General features: G+C 36.8%; 1 long non-coding RNA gene across 1 annotated transcript in view; it reads right to left on the reverse strand.

Moving 5' to 3' along the window:
- Positions 1–1,104: 1,104 nt before the first annotated feature.
- LOC116659602 overlaps positions 1,105–17,311 on the reverse strand; it is a 101,700-nt gene continuing 85,493 nt past the window's right edge. The window contains exon 3 of the long non-coding RNA XR_004314968.1: positions 1,105–1,198. This is a non-coding gene — a long non-coding RNA (uncharacterized LOC116659602). The remainder of the gene's footprint in view (positions 1,199–17,311) is intronic.

Consider the following 17,311-nt stretch of genomic DNA (forward strand, 5'->3'; position numbering starts at 1 on the left):
GAAGAAACGCCAAGCTGCTTTCCAGCAGGGCTGCTCCAATTTACATTATATTCTTACCAGCAAAATATGAAGATTCCAAGTTCTCCACATCCATTCTGGTCATAACAACTCAACAGTTGTTACTGTCTGTCCTTTTGATTATAATCATCCTAATGGTGTGAAGTGGTATCTCATTGTGGTTTTAATTTGCATGAATTTAGTGCTTTTCTGCATTTCAAATTTCCTGAATAAGATTCTGTCTTAACAGAGTGATATGAGTAAATTGAATTCCAGCTTCCGGTCCAGTCAAATCAGTGCTCAACTTTAAACAGAATAAAAATGCTGAAAACTTGGATATAAACAGATACTTAACCTTGCTGCAAACAAAATTATTGCAAGGCAGCTACTAGAAAGACTTCCCTACAGCAATTGTTTGATTTTAACATTAGGCCATGCTTAGAAGATAGTAATAGTTCTTTTCTTTGCCATTCTCTTCACTTTTGCAAATTTCAAATTATTTCATTAACACAGAGCTATTAGTGTATTATTTACAAAACTGTGGACTCCTGTTCCCTTCTGGATCAACTTGTGTTGTTGGTCTCATAGGAAATAACTTCCTAATGGTATTTTCATCAAGGCGTTGCTTCAGATGCCTTTACAATTTTCAAAAATCATAAAGGTTTCAATGCAGCTGAACTTTGGAACCTGCTGAATGTGTTTACTGGCCTATATCTTAAACACCTGTACCGTGAAAGGAGCTGCTATGCAAGGCACCACCTACTGAGTCATTTTCGAAATACAGAGTATAGGGAGCAGGTGTTCAGCTGTCACCAGTGGAAAAAAAGAAACTTATAAACTGGGTTAGTTAGTAAAACAAGGTGCATAAACCACATTTCCAGGCTTAGAGTCCAATTCGTTTCTCTATTTAATTTTCAGAATCTTTACCAGAATGCCCTGTCCCTTTAAGATGAACTTTACCTACCACAACAGACATCTCATTCCATATCTGTTCATCTCAACTGGTTTCTGATGCATAAAAACCATGGTAAATAACTCATATCTCTTTCTCTTTAAGATAACTAAAAGCCCATAATTATTTTCTCATAAGAAGATGCAATGTACTTACTTCGTAAATCATGACCTCTGAATCACAACCTCTGAACTACAACAGCTGGCCAAAGGGATTCACAGAGGTGGTATGTTTGGATCTTCTTAACTACTAAAAAAGAAGAGAAGAGAAATAATAAGAAAAAACTAAAAAATGCTATTACATACTATGATGTATTATTTTAGCATCCTATTTGACACTTCTTGAAAAAGTATAAAACTCACAAAATGGATGCAAGCTCATGTAACATGAATGCCATCATCATCATAACACTGATAATTTCTGAATAAGCATTTTGTAAATATGTTACATGTATACATTAAAAAAAACCTATGAGAAAAATATTGTTAAGTACCATTAGGACCTGTACATTTTATAGACAAAGATGTTTAATTGAGGAATTAAGTGATTTGTACAATGTCAAATACCAAAGGCGCAGAGTCAGGATCCAAACCCAGGAAAGCAGGTTCTAGAGTTTATTCTCTTAAAAACCATTGAATAGTGCCTCTACAAAAAACCAAAATATTGATTTTACATTTCCTATTCAAAAGGAGCAATTGAACATTAACACTTACCCCTTCTCCCTTATAAAAATCCCAATGAAAAGGAATGAAAAGGAAAAAAAAATCTGTATCAACACTGGAAATAAAAACTCTAAAAGAGCTGTGATATTTTTATGAATTTCTGGAAAACAAAACATATGGAAGTACAGTGACAGTCTGTAAAGGAGAGACCACAGTCCAGGACACACTGAGGAGAAATCCAAAGGAAAGGTAGGAGTTATAGTCTCAGACACCAAGCTCAGTTTGGAGATTCACACTCAGGCCAATGACGGAAAGGCATTCTGCAGAAGAGCTCTGGTGCCAGCCAGTCTCCGGGCCTCCGCACTTAGAGTGAGTATGGATCACTTGTTCCCAGGGTAAATCTGGGATGATACCGACAAAAATAACATGGGATCGTCTCCCTGGGGTAAGCTAGGCTTCTAGGTTGGGATAAGACTCTAGGATAAAGACATCTTAATTCTGTCACTGAAAGTGGAGTGTAGTCTGTCTGAGGTCCAAGTCTGCTCTCCCTAAAGCAAAGGCAGCACATATCCGGAAATTCTAAAAAACAGTCTTGCTGATACTTGCACAGTTAGCTTTGTGCATGGAAGTCAAACATTTCCTAACATCGAAACCCCCAATGAAAATGTCCTTGGAACAACGGACCTCAAGTGTCTCCTTCACTTTGGCTCCTCATCAATTTAACACGGACCCTTCTACTTTCACCAAGTCCTACCTCTGTCCAAGTGGACTTGAGTGATGCTGTCAGCAGCACATAATGAAGCGAGGGAAATGGAGAATATCAGAAAAGCTCATCATTGCCAACAGAAATAAAATTTGGAAGAATGAATCAGAGTATCCTGTTACACATCTTTTAAAGAAATTGAAATTCACACCTGTCTCCTAATTCATTGAAGGAAATTACAGTAGTCACTGAGAGCCCACTGTGTGTTTAAAAACATACTCCTTGGCAATTTCTTCGCTGTATGAATTATATTTAAAGAGATAGTATAAAAAATATGCTGTACACGTATTAGTGAGAAAATTATGTTTTCTTTCAAAGACTGGATATTAATTGATTTTATTTAATTTAATCCATAAAACCAAACCACATATCATAAAGCATAAAGATTCAGATTCTCACAAATGTAATGAAGAAAATTACACAGATTTACTGAGTAGAATCTGAATATTAACCACAATTATAAGCATCTTATTTTGTATGCCTTCAAAATTATTTTGCTTGTCCCATAAGGAATTTGAGGTAGCTCACAGCACCTGACCTGAGAGATAGCACCTCTTCATTTATCCAGACATTTCTTAACCTGGACAATTACAGTCATTCAGGACAAATCTGAGAACGTGAAAATTAGCAAAAGTGTCCAGAAATAGCCAAAATATACATCTCAAAGTTTATTAATTTGCTGATGGAATGACCTTTCAGGACATATGAAAAGCAGTGTATTTTATTTTATACACAGATACCCAAGTGCTCATTCTAAACTCCATTTTTAAAATGTTTACTCAAGATTGCTTCTATGAAACTTTAAACTCTTCCTTGAGTGTACACATAGGACGTGTGTCCTTGTCTATGCATGTGGCAGGTACTTGATGACTTCGACCTTCTGTCTCTGGGCTCTGCTCAGTGTTTCAAATTTCTGGGCAGTGGCCTCCGGCCTGATAGTCTAATTTTAACTCTACCTACTACCTCCACAAAGATTGAACATAGTCAGCAGGATATGAGGCTCTGATACCAGCTTGCCAGGCGCCCTTGACAATATTCTCAGGCTCCTTAAGCTTCCCCATCCCCACGTGTGAACAAGAAGAACAGGGGTGCACACACCACGGGCTTAGTTGTTGTTACTTAGAAACCTAACCTACTCTTGCTTTTTAGATTTGCCCGAAAACATGGATTCGTGACACCAGCTCCAGGCATGAAGACACCCAGTCCTAGAGCCGCTCTGAACTCTGCTTTCTCAACCCCAGCAACCACGGCCTCACACCACCCCACTGCTTTCCTTCCACTTTGCAGTAGACACTGGGTCTGTTGTTAAAACCTAGCTATTTGTTAGAAAAATGTCTTGATCATAATAAATTAGGCCTTCCCATCTATGTATTCATATAGGAAATGATTCAGACATAAGGTCAAAATGGGAGCCAGTTAAGAATCTCTTCGAATTTAACATTTCAATAACTGTGTCTTATCCATAATTAAATGTACGCTTTTTAAGGGTGCCCAGATGTGTTGAGGTGGTTTCCTTTTTATACATACAAATATATGGCATAGCTGGTGTGGGTCGCTAGGGGTCTGGCAGGGTGTTGTGGTAACGGGGTTCCTGTCCCTGAGGAAGTCTACACGTGCTTCACACAGAGGAGACTAAAAGCTGTCTGGTTGTCAATCTGTATTTTTGTTTTGCTCTTGACGTTACGTAGTTATGTTACATGATGAACCAAACACTTTTCCACTCTTGGTGAAACAGTAAACAGATAAAATGTGATTAAATCACACAACTTTGAAATCTAAGGGTTTTATTTTTTCCTCCTGAATATAAGCTCTGAGTTTCTGACTTTCCAGCTTAATAGCTTATAGACCCTCTCTTGTAACACACTTTTAATGAGTTCTACTTCTTTAATCACAATTTTTTTTACCCGTATCGATGCAAGCTCCTTCTCCTTCTCCACAAAAAAAAAAAAAAAAAGGCAATAAAGTAATCATAACAAACCCAGAAAGCATTTAAGGTCACACCAGTCAACATTTTAACTGTAAAATTATAATTCTTGAGTTTTTCCAAATGTTTATGATGCTCTAAGCTCAGTCAGTAAGAAGAAATATATCTATCTCTGCCAACACATTTTACTGATTTCATATTCTTTCATAAGAATCTCTAAGGGTTTCCTAATTAGAGGAATTTACAGGAAATGTCAAACAGTCTAAATAACTGATGTGTTGTAATTAAAGTCTTAGCAATTGAGCAAATTAACCTTTATATTTTAACAACATTAAACTACATGGCAGTTTCCAGAAAGTTTCTAAAGCAAATAATTGAGGGAATTATCAAAAACTAGGAAAAAGAGGTGGAAAAAAAATTTCTATATTGTTACTATAATATTTTAAGTGTGCAATTAAATTTTAAAATTTCAATTTATTGTGATGGTATATTAATAAGATAAATAAGATTATTTTAAATGATAGTAAGTTCAGATAGATTGAAAGCTGAACAGAGTTGTTGAATTATTGTTAAATTAACTTTTATACAAATATTTATATGCTCAGACCAGCCCAGAAATGAGTACAGACTGTTAGCATATAAGCAATGATCATCTTCCAACAAAATATAACATTTTATTATAATAAATCTAATTTGCCTTTTATAAAACAATACCTTGGGAGTGGTAAACTTTTTGTTTGTATGAGAGGAGTCAGGATTAAACAAGATGATTTCAGAACAGAGGAAATATCAATGGACTGTCTCAAGTTTTCCTAAAAGAGAATCATGTATTTTGCAACTAGAAATATTTTTACCTCTTCTTTTCCAATGTTTTTGCTTTCTTTTAGTTGCACTGTCTAATTCTTCCAATATCATGTTTAACATTAGTGTCCATAGGGAGCACAGTGAGCTTACTTCTCATTTTTTTGGCATTGTCATTCAGTACGTCCTGTGTTGGGGTTTGTGTGTGTATAACATTTGTTTCTGTACCCGAAATTTCTAGTCACCCAACCACAGCGCTGCAGATGGAGAGTCAGGGTGTTAGGAAGGTTGAATAGACTCCTCAGAATCATTGAAAATCAACAGATTACCCGCCAATACTATTACTTATCTTTTCTGCTGTGAGTTTTTATTTCATTATCCTACCTTGGTTTCCTTCTATGACCTCAAAGCTTTTCTTGCAATTGCCAAATATAAATTCAAGGATGTCAAATAATAATTTCTGCTAAAATCTGAATTGGTTTTAAACTTACACCAGTGAGACTTACATATCCTCATGGCATTCAAATGCTTTTCACTTATAGGCCAACTTACCACTATTTCTCTTGCTATTTGAATGCAAGTCAATGGCATTTTTTAAATTGATATTTACTTTGACTTTGATGTGGACAATGTGCCTTTAAGTGACAGCATTAATGGTGCTGGCAGCAAAATAAAGTCAATGGATGCCTTTGTAATAAAACGTGGATTTCAAATTTAAGTAAAGATGATAAGAGAATTTTTTTTAATTTGGTTTCTAGAGAGCTTAAAATAGACAATGGATAAATAATAACAAGAATTCCAAAATGAGATTTTTAAAAACAGGTAAGAGAATTCAAAAGAACATTGTATAGGGTTATTTTAAATCAAACATGGCCTAAAAGGAAATAAGGAATAATAAAAAGAAAAAGTTCATGAGAGGAAAAAATAAGTGACAAAAACAAGGCAAAATAGTCTGGAAAGTATACTATTATATTTCCTTTTTAACTTCCTAATTTTAAGATCTAAAGGCAAATCTCAGTCTATTTCACATGATAACACTGGCTTATTTTTAATTTCTCATCAAACAGTAACTGTACCTCTTCACTCTCTCTCTTTGTGAGTCTGACAAAGTACTTCCACGTTGCACAACAGGCTGTATGAAAAATGGGATTTGAGAAAACCTAATAGTTTCACAAAAAATAAAAACCTAACAGTTTCATAAAAAATAAAAATCTAAACTTAGTCACAGTCCAAAATTGTTTCTATTCAAAGTATAACTTAAATTATCATCTATAAGAATGTATCTAAAAAAAAAAAACATGCAGAGCATTCACACCCAAAATAACACAACATTCTGTACTTTATGTGACAAAAATTTTACAGCACTGAGAGGGGTCCAAAGAAATTATTATTCAGGGAATGGAGGGGGTCAGATATGTGGATACCTCATTAACTGAACTGCACTGTGGAAAACAGAATGCCTTCTCCACCCCAAAGATGTCCACATCCCAGTCCCCAGAACCTGTGAACACACTCCCCTACGTAGCAGAGGGAGTTTGGCAGATAGGACCACGTTAAGGATCTTGATTTGGGAAGTTACCCTGGATTAATGTAACCATCAGGATCCTTATAAATATAAGAGAAAGAGGGAGACTTGAAGAGGCTATAATGGTTTTGAGGACGACGAAGGAACCAGGAGTGAAGGAATGGAGACAGCCTCTAGAAGATGGAAAAGTCAAGGAAACAGATTCTTCCCTGGAGGCTTTTGAAGGAACACAGCTCTGCTTATACTGATTTTTATCCCAGTCAGATCCATTGCAAACTTCGGACTTCTAGAACTATGAGAGAATACATCTGTGCCATTTTAAGCCATTAAATCCGGGGTAATTTTTTGCTAAAGCAATAGGAAATGAATATAAGAACCTATAATGAGATAAGCTCTGAGGACACAAAGATGAATGAGGCAGCATCCATAGATTAAGGAGATCACTGTGCAGTGGTGGGGATGTGGATTAAAGAGTGACAAATATGCACTGTTTGAAAAGCATGCACAATTGTAACCCAGTGTGATAGAAACATGTTCGGATGGTAGGGGAGCCCAGTCAAGGAAGCATCTAATTCTGACTGGGAGCGATGAGGCAGGTTTCCTTATATGAGACTACGCTCAAGATAAGTCTTGAAAGATGGGTCAGGTCCTGCCTGGCAGACAAAAGAGGGAAATTTATTCCTGGCTGAGAGCACAAATATCTGCAAAAAATCAGAACACTCAGATTGGGAAAATTCATATTCAAGCTATTTGTTTGCAACTCTCAATAGTCTAGAAAAAGGAGCCAAAAGGTTTGTTTTGTTTTTTTTTAAGTAACTGTTAAAGGTAGTTTAGGGAGAAACTAACATTCAAGTTCTAATGGGGATATGGCAGGAATGCTCCTTTCACATATATAAATTCACCTAAGCATGTTTGGCATTTTATGCCCTGACTATAAGATCTCCAAACTACAAAATACAAATTAAGAATCAAGAGGAAAATGAGACTGAATAGATTTATACTGGAATACCAGCAGAAACTAGCAATTGAATTATTTGTTCCTATTCAGCCATTAGTTCTCTGTTAAGCCTGCAGGTTTCTTGATGGCAAGGACTGTTTCACACGTATCTTAGTATTCCTCCAGTCATATGATGCAGTGTGTGTACACTGAACGCACAATAAATGCTCTATGAATCAAATTTTTAACATATGCCATCGACAATCATGCAATCATGCTCTGAGGCAATCTCTGGCACATCGAAACAGGCTAATGGTCTGAATGGAATCTCGAACTCTTAAACTCGACATGTCCATTTGCTGCCATAGTTTTTCCCAATTTCACTAACTGAAACTGAGTGTACAGTGAAGTTGTGAAACAGACACAACATGGGAATTACGTCATAAGGGAGATACCACTCACTCAGCAATTTATTTTATATTCAGTTTCCTTTTCCGCTTTTCTTTTCTATTTTACCATGTTAAGTTAGCACTGATCCAGTGCCATCGTCACTCTATGCTAAGACTGTGAATCAGGTTTCCCAGGATCTCTTCCCTGCATGGTTTTGGCTGAGAGTTTACTGATGAGAGGAACTCACAGGAGATTTGCAAAGTGAAAATGAAGAAGGAGGACAAGAGATCTGTAGCAGCTTTTCCCACCTGCTTTGCCACTAGAGACAGAAACCACTGGGGACATCATCTCAGAGTCTCAAGAAATGCAGCAGCTTCCTGGTGAGATGGAGAGAACCACCTAGTTTGGAGTTTACAACTGCGATCTTTGGTATCAACTTTACTAATTTCAGGAGCAGCCTCCCTGACCTTTACTTCCCCGATACTTCCCAAGTCATTAAATCCTTTATATATATTAAGGTCTTACATACATAGTGTGGCTTCTGTTTCCTGATTAAACCTTGTCTAACTGACTGTTTATATAAACTTTATCTAATATACCCAGAAGCCCTATAGGGTAGGTGCTTTTAAAATGAGAGAACTGAAGTTACCAGACTCCTCCATCATTCCAAAGATTTTTTTTCTCAACTAGTGAGTTGCAAATGGTAGAATTCAAATAAGTCTAATTTCAGTCTTTGTTCTTAACTCCTGTATCATGTAGTCACATGCTGCACTGAGCTTTAAAAGAAGGTGGGAAACTTTCTCCATAGGAAGGATGCCAAAGAGCATGCATCAAAACAAGCCTGACTACACAACTGAAGGTATTTTGTATTCAGGATTCAACCTTTTTTGAGGATAGTCTTCTAATACTCATTCATATCCAGACTATCTGAAAATGGTCTTGTTTTAGTAGCATATGGTTTAAATATCCTTAGCTTCCTAATAGAAACAGTACACACACACACACACACACTCACACACACACACTTCCCTGCGTGCAAAGAAAAATGAAGCAATCAGAAAAGAAACACACACTCTCACCTCCACATCTGTATTCATAGCCCTTTTTCCTTCACTTTAGCAGGGATATCTACCCAAAGCTAAGACTTCCATCTGTTTATTAGTTCTCATCCTGTCTCACCTACCTAAGATAATTTGTAAGTATTATTTCTCATTCTGTGGGTCATCATTTACTTTCTTAATGGAAGCCTTTGAAGCACAAAATTTTAAAATTTTAATAAAATCCATTTTTTTCTGCATTACTCATGCTTTTGGTATCATGTTTAAGAATCTTTTGCCAAATTCAAGATCATGATGTTTACTCCTATGCTTTTTTCCAGCAGGTTTATAGTTTTTACTCTTACATTAGGTCTTTGACCCCTTCTTATCTAATTTTTATATATAGTGTTAGATAAGGGTCCAAGTTAATTCTTTTGTCTATGGCTTTCCAATTGTCCTAGAACAATTTGAGATTTTGCTACCAATTTAGAACTTCTACATCTTCCTATTGAACTAAAGAACTTATTTGTGATAGTCACCCTCTCTATCCTTGATGCTTTTTATTACAGACTATATAATTTGATGCAGATATGGTCACTCATACTTTCTTAAAGAGTTTATATTTATCTGGCATATCTTTAGTCATCCTTTAATTTCAACCTTTCTGTACCCTTGTATTTTAATTATATCTTTTTTAAATGTCATGCTGCTAGATTTTTTTTATCCAATCTGAAAATCTGTCTTTTAACTTAGTTCATTTACATTTATTGTGATTATTAGTATCTTTGGACTTGATTATATAGCATTCCTTGCTATTTTCTATGTATTCTATTTTTATATATTTTTCATTTCTCTTTTCTTTCCCTTTTAGGAGTCAATTCATATTTTTGTTTGTTCTGTTTCCCTAATGATTTTCTTATAAAGATAGAATCAGTGGGTCTCATTTACTAAAATATCTACAGATCCTAGAACTGTGCCTGCCACTTGTTAGTTTCAAATAAATATTTATTGACAGACTGATGCTTAGAAAGCACTTTTGTTCCATTTCTATTTAATGAGCAAAGAGTTTGATGCTTTATTTAGTGGAAATTTTCAAGGACTGATTTGCAAGATCTCACATTAAAAAAAGAATAATAAATATATATTCTCTTAGGTTTTATGAATCAGTGTATCTGTATTTTATAGCCGCTTTTAAAGTACAGCATAATAAGAGAAATGATATACTTACACCATTCATCCAGCCCTTTTTACACATGAGGAAACTGAAACAGAGAGATTATACAGGCCTCTTAAAACCATCTAGCAAATGCTGGGATTGCTCCTAATTCATGACTGAGAAATTCAGCATTACCTTTTCTCTTGGTTAACTAAGTTGTTCCTTTTTATTTAAAAATTAAGTTAAAATAAAGTAAGCAAGGGGCACTAATCTGTGACAATTATAGGTGACCTGTCCTGTGGAATCACTGGTGAATATCATCTTCCTGAAATTCTAGTGCTAATGATTTCTGTGACCCAACTCCAAACACTCACTGTGGTAGAGGATTTAGTTTTTGTGAAAAGGCAGGGCAAAAAGGAAATAAAACACCTCCCATGTATTTTTCCATTTGTGTACTCTTGACTTCATTAAAATTGCACACTGATCCAATCCCTTGGTTTTGCTAATAGCCCCACAGAGGAATAGTCATTACTAGAGCATGAACACCACAATCCATTTTCTCTGATTATTGTTTTGCGATGTTGCTAATTTGACAGCTCCTGCTGAACATGGGCTCATTATTTTGTGTCATTGTTTTGGGAAAAGGACTATCAAATGAGCAGCAAAGTAACTTACAAAGAAACATGCAGCTGAGGATAGGTTAGCAGAAGGAGCAGTTTTCCTCCACACAAGTGAGAGAAGGGCCAGAATGAAATGGGGAGGGGTGAGCTGCTTGTCCCTATAAGATACCTTCTCTTCCAAGACTCAAATCTTTTGCAACTTTTTATGTGAATCCTTAGTGACTTAACCCCCATCTCAGACAAGATGGACATGCTTACCTTCCCTTTTGTGCTCTAGGGTGTATCTGTCTATCTATCTAAATATATTTCTAGAATCTCACATATATAAAACTGACTTTTTAATATACATGTTCCTAAATGTTTAACAGAAGAACAAAGAGACCTTGCAGAATCAGGCCTCTAACCTCAATCTGTGCTCTACTTCAAAGCCATACTTTACTTATTTAGGCTTCTCAAATGTGCCACATTCTCTCCTGCTTCAGAATTCTACCATTCTCCCTCCTCCCTCATGATCAAACAGCTATTTTTGACTTCCTTCCACATTGTCTCCTTCCTCCCCTTTTCACCCCTAGATATATCTGCTTAAAATAACTGATCAGAAAAGCTTTTGCTCTATCTCACCCCATTTACACAAGATTAAGTCTCCTACAGTATTCTCCTTTATAGCATTTATCACATTGTAACTCGGTGTTCAGTGTCTAGTACCCATGGATTTGGATTTTAGGAGGAGATGTTTGTTTCCTTTACCTCTGTCTCCCCAGTAACTCTGTAGCATCTGCCATATACTTATTCCCATTAAATATTGGTTGAATCAATGAATAGCCATGGCATGTTTTTTCTCAACTGTGAACCTCTGTTGTGTTTGGTTCCTCTGCTTTGAATGACCTTCTCCTGCATTTTGGTTTTGTTTACTTGTTGTTTAAGATCCAGCTCAGGCTTCTCTTCTCCCAGAAGTCTTTCATAACCTCCTTCCTCCTCAACCCTCTCTCCTATCTTGGTTGATTCCTCTTTTCTGTGTTCTCACAGGACACAGTACAAGCAGATCCCCCAAGCCCCTGCCACACATGAATGCAGCCCTAAGCCGTGTATACCCCTTGCAGAACTCTGGCACCTCATGAACAGGGATCATGTTTGCTTTTTCTCCATTACATGGCCAGAAAAAATACATCATACCTGAATGTAACACAGATGCCTCAAAATACTGTTGAAAGTTAAAAGAGAGAGATTTGGACTGTGATAGAGATTCCTCCACTCAATATTAAAGCTTACCATAACCATCCATAGAGCAGAACTGAGGGGGGAAAGGGGACGTGATGAATAATGTACATCTACAGCGAGGCTGCTATGATCTTTCTGATAAACACTGTGTGGAAGCAGTTGACCTTTTCTTCTTTACCAATATTATTTGCCCATTTGAACTATCTTGGGATATTTATCACTATAGGTTTTTTTTTTTTAAATAAAGCATAATGAAAGTATCCCTGAAGAGCTAAATATGTGAAATTAATTTTAGAGATAAGCAGTTGCCAGTCCTGGTCACCTAGTAAATGGTCTATTGAATGTAAATATCTCATCCTGTGCTTAACACTTTTCCATCTGCCTTGAGAGTGCCAGTGCCTGCCAATTCATCACCAGGAGAGGAGACCATTTTCTGACTGGCTAAGCATGTCCTACGTATGGCCAGCTTTGTACATTTCATGTTGGGGAGAGGAACTGCAAGGCACAATTTAGTGGTTGCCACTTGAAGGAAGAGAGAAAATGAGGTGAAGACAGGAGCTCCCAGTAGTAAATCAACTGCTGACAACTTCTGATCAAAACACAATCACCGTAAAAGATGAATTAATTAATTATTTTGCTGCAACCAGGAATATATACTTCTAAGATGATGTATGCCAAATGGAATACTGTGATGAGAGGGTCAGGGAAAGATCTCACTTAGCAAGAACGTGTGATTAATTTGTCTTCTAAATTTAGGAGACAGTGCAGTCAAGACAGTTCTAAAATAGCAACGGGGTGATTACAAGTGACTGAATAAACAATGTAACAACTGTGGGCAGAATTTAATCTCTTCATACCTTCTAAAAACACCAGTTTTTGAAAGAACTCCATGCACACAAAAAGGGTGAATGCTATTGTCATAAGGGCTCCTACAAGGAAGGGAGCACAGGGTGGGGGTGATGATCTGGTCCTCAAACAATGACATTTCCGTTCACGTGATATACATGCCTTGAATCTCTAATACATAGGCAGTCTTTCAGGCACTGCAGGATGTGAAGTCAAAAATCTGATTTCCTTATTTATGAAATTATAAAGTATTTAATGAGACAAAAATGTCTGTTAATGCATCTTGTCTTTTTTTTTTTTTGGAAGACTTTAAAATAACAATAGCCACTACGTATCGAACACATATTGCTTGCCTAGGACTTTACATAGATAACTTTATTCATATAAAAATATTTATAATGGTATTAAGATATGGTTATTGGCTCAATTTTAAAGATTCAGAACATAAGGCTCAGAAAGGCCAAATAACTTGTTCAAAGTCATATATAGTCAGTTTTAGAGTTCGATTTTGAATGTGAGTGGACTGCAAAGTTTGTTTTTCTAAGCAAAGTCCATAGTCTGCTATAAGTAGGGGTCTAGCAGTCTATTTTAAGTGTACTTGGGAACAATATAGGGACTCAACTTGTGTTGAAACATGTCAGCCAATGTGCTGGAAACAGGTATACCAAAAGGCTGATTCTGGTATTATAAGCTATATGGCCTGGGTTTAGTGGCTATAACTTAGGAGAGACTGTAGCAATGCAGCATATTAATCAAAACAGTATCCTTCAAAGTAAGAATGGACAAATGTTCTTTATGGTCTGCACTATACTGTGAAATAGTTCTTTCTGGTGGAGCTGGGTATGCGGCCCAAGCAGAATTCATGTGCAGCATTATACTTGCGCTTAACCACTAGGTGGCGCCGAGTCTACAGAGCTAGGATAAGCCTGCGCGAAGCGCCACTGGGTCCGTTGATGCATCTTTTATGGGTATGGGTGAGCACCACCTTTCTGATACCTGCCCCCTAATATTAAATTATCTCAAACATTTGATTCTAAACCATACTTAATGTCAGCTACTGTTTATATTCTGCTCCGAGGCTACATCACCCTTTCCCTCTACTGGTTGCTTGAGTGACATTTATGAATTGGATCTGCCAGAGTTTCCGTAGATTGTGGAGGAAAATCTAAGCATATTGATGTGGTTCATGCGTACTGTTCTGATAACGTGATATCCCCAGATATAGTCATTTACTCTCCTTCAGGAATAAAGTACATCTGCAGTAACTAACTCCATGGTAGGGCTGTATGAATAAGAGAATTGACTGTCCTACTGAATATGACTGTATCTCAGAATAAAACCCTGTCTTCTTACTGCTCACACAAATTCAGTTATTAATGCTGCATCCTGGATGAAATAATACTTCTAAGCCAATTTAGTTTTCCTGAAGCAGAGGGAGCATTTCTGTGAAGCAAGCTCTTTATTTCCCAAATATAAAGAGAGCTTGAAAACAAAGGGAATGTTTATCAGCATAGAAACATAGTATTTCAAACTAGATGTCAAAAAAGTTTTACTTTTTCCTGGCAAGCTATGTATGTGCTAAAATTTAGAACTCTTCAAATATAAATCAAGTGGATGGAAATTAAATTTACAAGATGGAAATTAAAGACCAATTATGGACAGAGTATAACACTTGCTATTATGAAAGACCAGATTATATTCTAAGTATTCTTTCAGAGTAAAATAGGAATATAATTGGAAATATATTTAAATAATGAAACATTTAATAAAAACTTAACTATTTTTCCTAATATTGTAGTGGTGTAAGAGGCAAGATTGATGAGTTCATCTCATTGTAAAGATTAGATACAATAGAAAACAAATGTTTATCATGCTCTAAATCTTTCAAGACCTCATTCATGGCAACTCCATAGAATTCTACAGTTAGCAATTCACTTCATGCTAGACTTGCTTCTTCTGAACTTCTCTTCCTTGTCTTTCTTGGTAGTCTGCTGACTGAGATCTGGCCACTGCTACATTTTGATTGATGCATTTAGAACACTGACATTCATGGTGATTATTGATATAGTTGGGATTAATATCTACCATATTTATTACTGCTTTTTTATTTGTGGCCCTTACTCTTTATTCCTATTTTTGTCTTTCATTTTTTTCCTCTTGTGGTTTTAATTTAGCATTTTATATGATTCCATTTTTTCTGCTTTCTTAGCATATCAGTTACACTTTTTTTTTAAACCATTTTTAGTGGTTGCCTTAGAGTTTCCAGTATGCATTTACACATAATCCAAATCCGCTTTCTAACAACACTACTGTACTTTCCAATCTAAGCCCACCCACCTCAATCTTCCCCCACATTCCAAGTTTTACCTTGGACAACACTGATATTCCTACAGCCACCCTAATGCAGATCTGTCTTCAAGAAGGGCTGATAGAGAAATTTTAGATAAACTCTTCTCTCTGCCTGATAAACTCTTTTCTCTAAATGCTAAGTTTAGAGTTCTGTAAAGAATACAAGGCCATCATTTTCTAAATATCTTTAGTGCAATAAAAACACTGCAAAAAAAGTGGGTCCAGGAATCAATTAAGTGCTGAAAAACATGCAAATCATATTTCCATCTCAGAGATCTACAGGACCATTGAGCACATCAAGGGCTCCTAGAACTGTCGTAGCTTTGAAACCCAGTGTTTACCAAACTTTTCTGAACAGCATATTTTAAAAATAACTATTTAGTGACATTTGGGGACTCAGTAGCCTAGACAATAAATTAACCAGAGAATGCCTAACCTGGTGGTGCCAGGAATTTTAAATGGTTGGAATATAGAGTTTTGTCCTTGAATTACCTGGTACTACCTCATCTGTGCTATGCACGAGCCTGTCCCACCAGTTCATGGCAACTCCACAGAACCCTGAAGTTAGCAATTCACTGCCTGCTAGCTTTTCTTTTTCTGAATATCTCTTCCTTGGCTTCCTTACTAGAGTCTGGTGACTACTTGAGAGCTGGTCTCAGCTGTATTTTGACTGAACAAGAATGGTGGACAGACCTCGCTCTCTGCGCCAGAAGCTACCCCTCTGCCGTTAAAGGAGAGAGCTTTGCTCTGCTGCAAGCAGTCCCAGGAGCTGGCTGAGCAGAGTGGGAACCAGTCCGTCTTCCTTCTCTCCTCTAGAGAACAACTGGAGATGCCCAAGCACTGGGCTGCTGACGGGCAAGTTACCATTTCTTTTATGAAAACTTTTGTCTCTGGTTTTTGACATAAACAAATTAAAACCTAAAGACCCCCATAGGAGATAATCATGCATAGTGAAAAACATGTTCATAACTTACTGTCTTTTTCTGTCTCCTACTGATTTAATAATGCTTACTATATGGCTATAATTTTTCTAAAAAGTGTTCTACAGTGTTTTAGAAAATACAGAAATTAAATCTGCCGTCATTCCAACACCTAGGGACCATTAACACTAAAAAATTCAGGGCCATTCCTTAGTAAAATGTATGTGTTTTTAAACATTTGCCTCAGACTGTGTAATTTCACATTTTGCAAATTTCATTTAATACATCATTAGTATATTCCCAGATCATTCAGTAGTTTTTGAAACCGTTGATTTTAACAGCTACTGAATATTCCATCCTAACATAATTTCTTTAACCTCTCCCCTAATGTTAGTCATTTAAGTGATTTTTATGTTTTGATTATTATTAAAAACCTGAAGTGAACACACTTATAAATGTTTGTCTGATGATTTTCTTAGGATAGATTCCAACAAAGAAAAACTTGCTGCATCAAAGTTTATGAATGGTTCTTGATATATAGATTTACAGACTTCCAAAATGTTTAAAAAACCAAACACAAACAACATCTGTATGGCTGCTCATGCCCTACAATACATTTCCTGTCAGTCAGGGAGCAAACACTGACTAAGCACCCAGTGCACATCTATCTGCTGCACCCTGTTCTCCACCTGGGGTGGCCTGGGTTCCCCACATAGCCTTCTACCTGCTGAAAAGCACCTGAGTGGTCGCAACAGCTCCCCTCTTCCCTGGCACTGGGGGCTGACTGGCTGCACCCTCTGACTCAGCCACCATCACTCTTTTGCCCAGAACCTCTGCTGTAGACTAGACCCCTCGCTATCCCACTTGCTATCCAGCCTCGCTCAGTCAGGGGCTCAGAGCAGCCCTGAGGATGGACCTCCCACTCACGACACAGGATTGAGGGAGTGAGGCTGAGCCAGGCAGTTTGACTACTGATTTCACTACACTGAGAAAGCCGCGTTGGACAAAACCATCAAGGTCTCTGTTCTAACAAAGCCTAGACCCTATGTGGGAAGGTATGTATAAAAGAAAGGCACCTATTAAGTAAATCATAAAAAAAAGTGTAATGAAGATATAATTAGGAAGTTATGAGCTGATGAGTTAATGTTGTTTTCTGTCAAATTCCTAGACCAAAAATGTCAGCCCATTATTTTTTTAAAATGGATTATTTTTAT

Source organism: Camelus ferus, chromosome 24, assembly GCF_009834535.1.
Source record: "Camelus ferus isolate YT-003-E chromosome 24, BCGSAC_Cfer_1.0, whole genome shotgun sequence".
NCBI lineage: Eukaryota > Metazoa > Chordata > Mammalia > Artiodactyla > Camelidae > Camelus > Camelus ferus.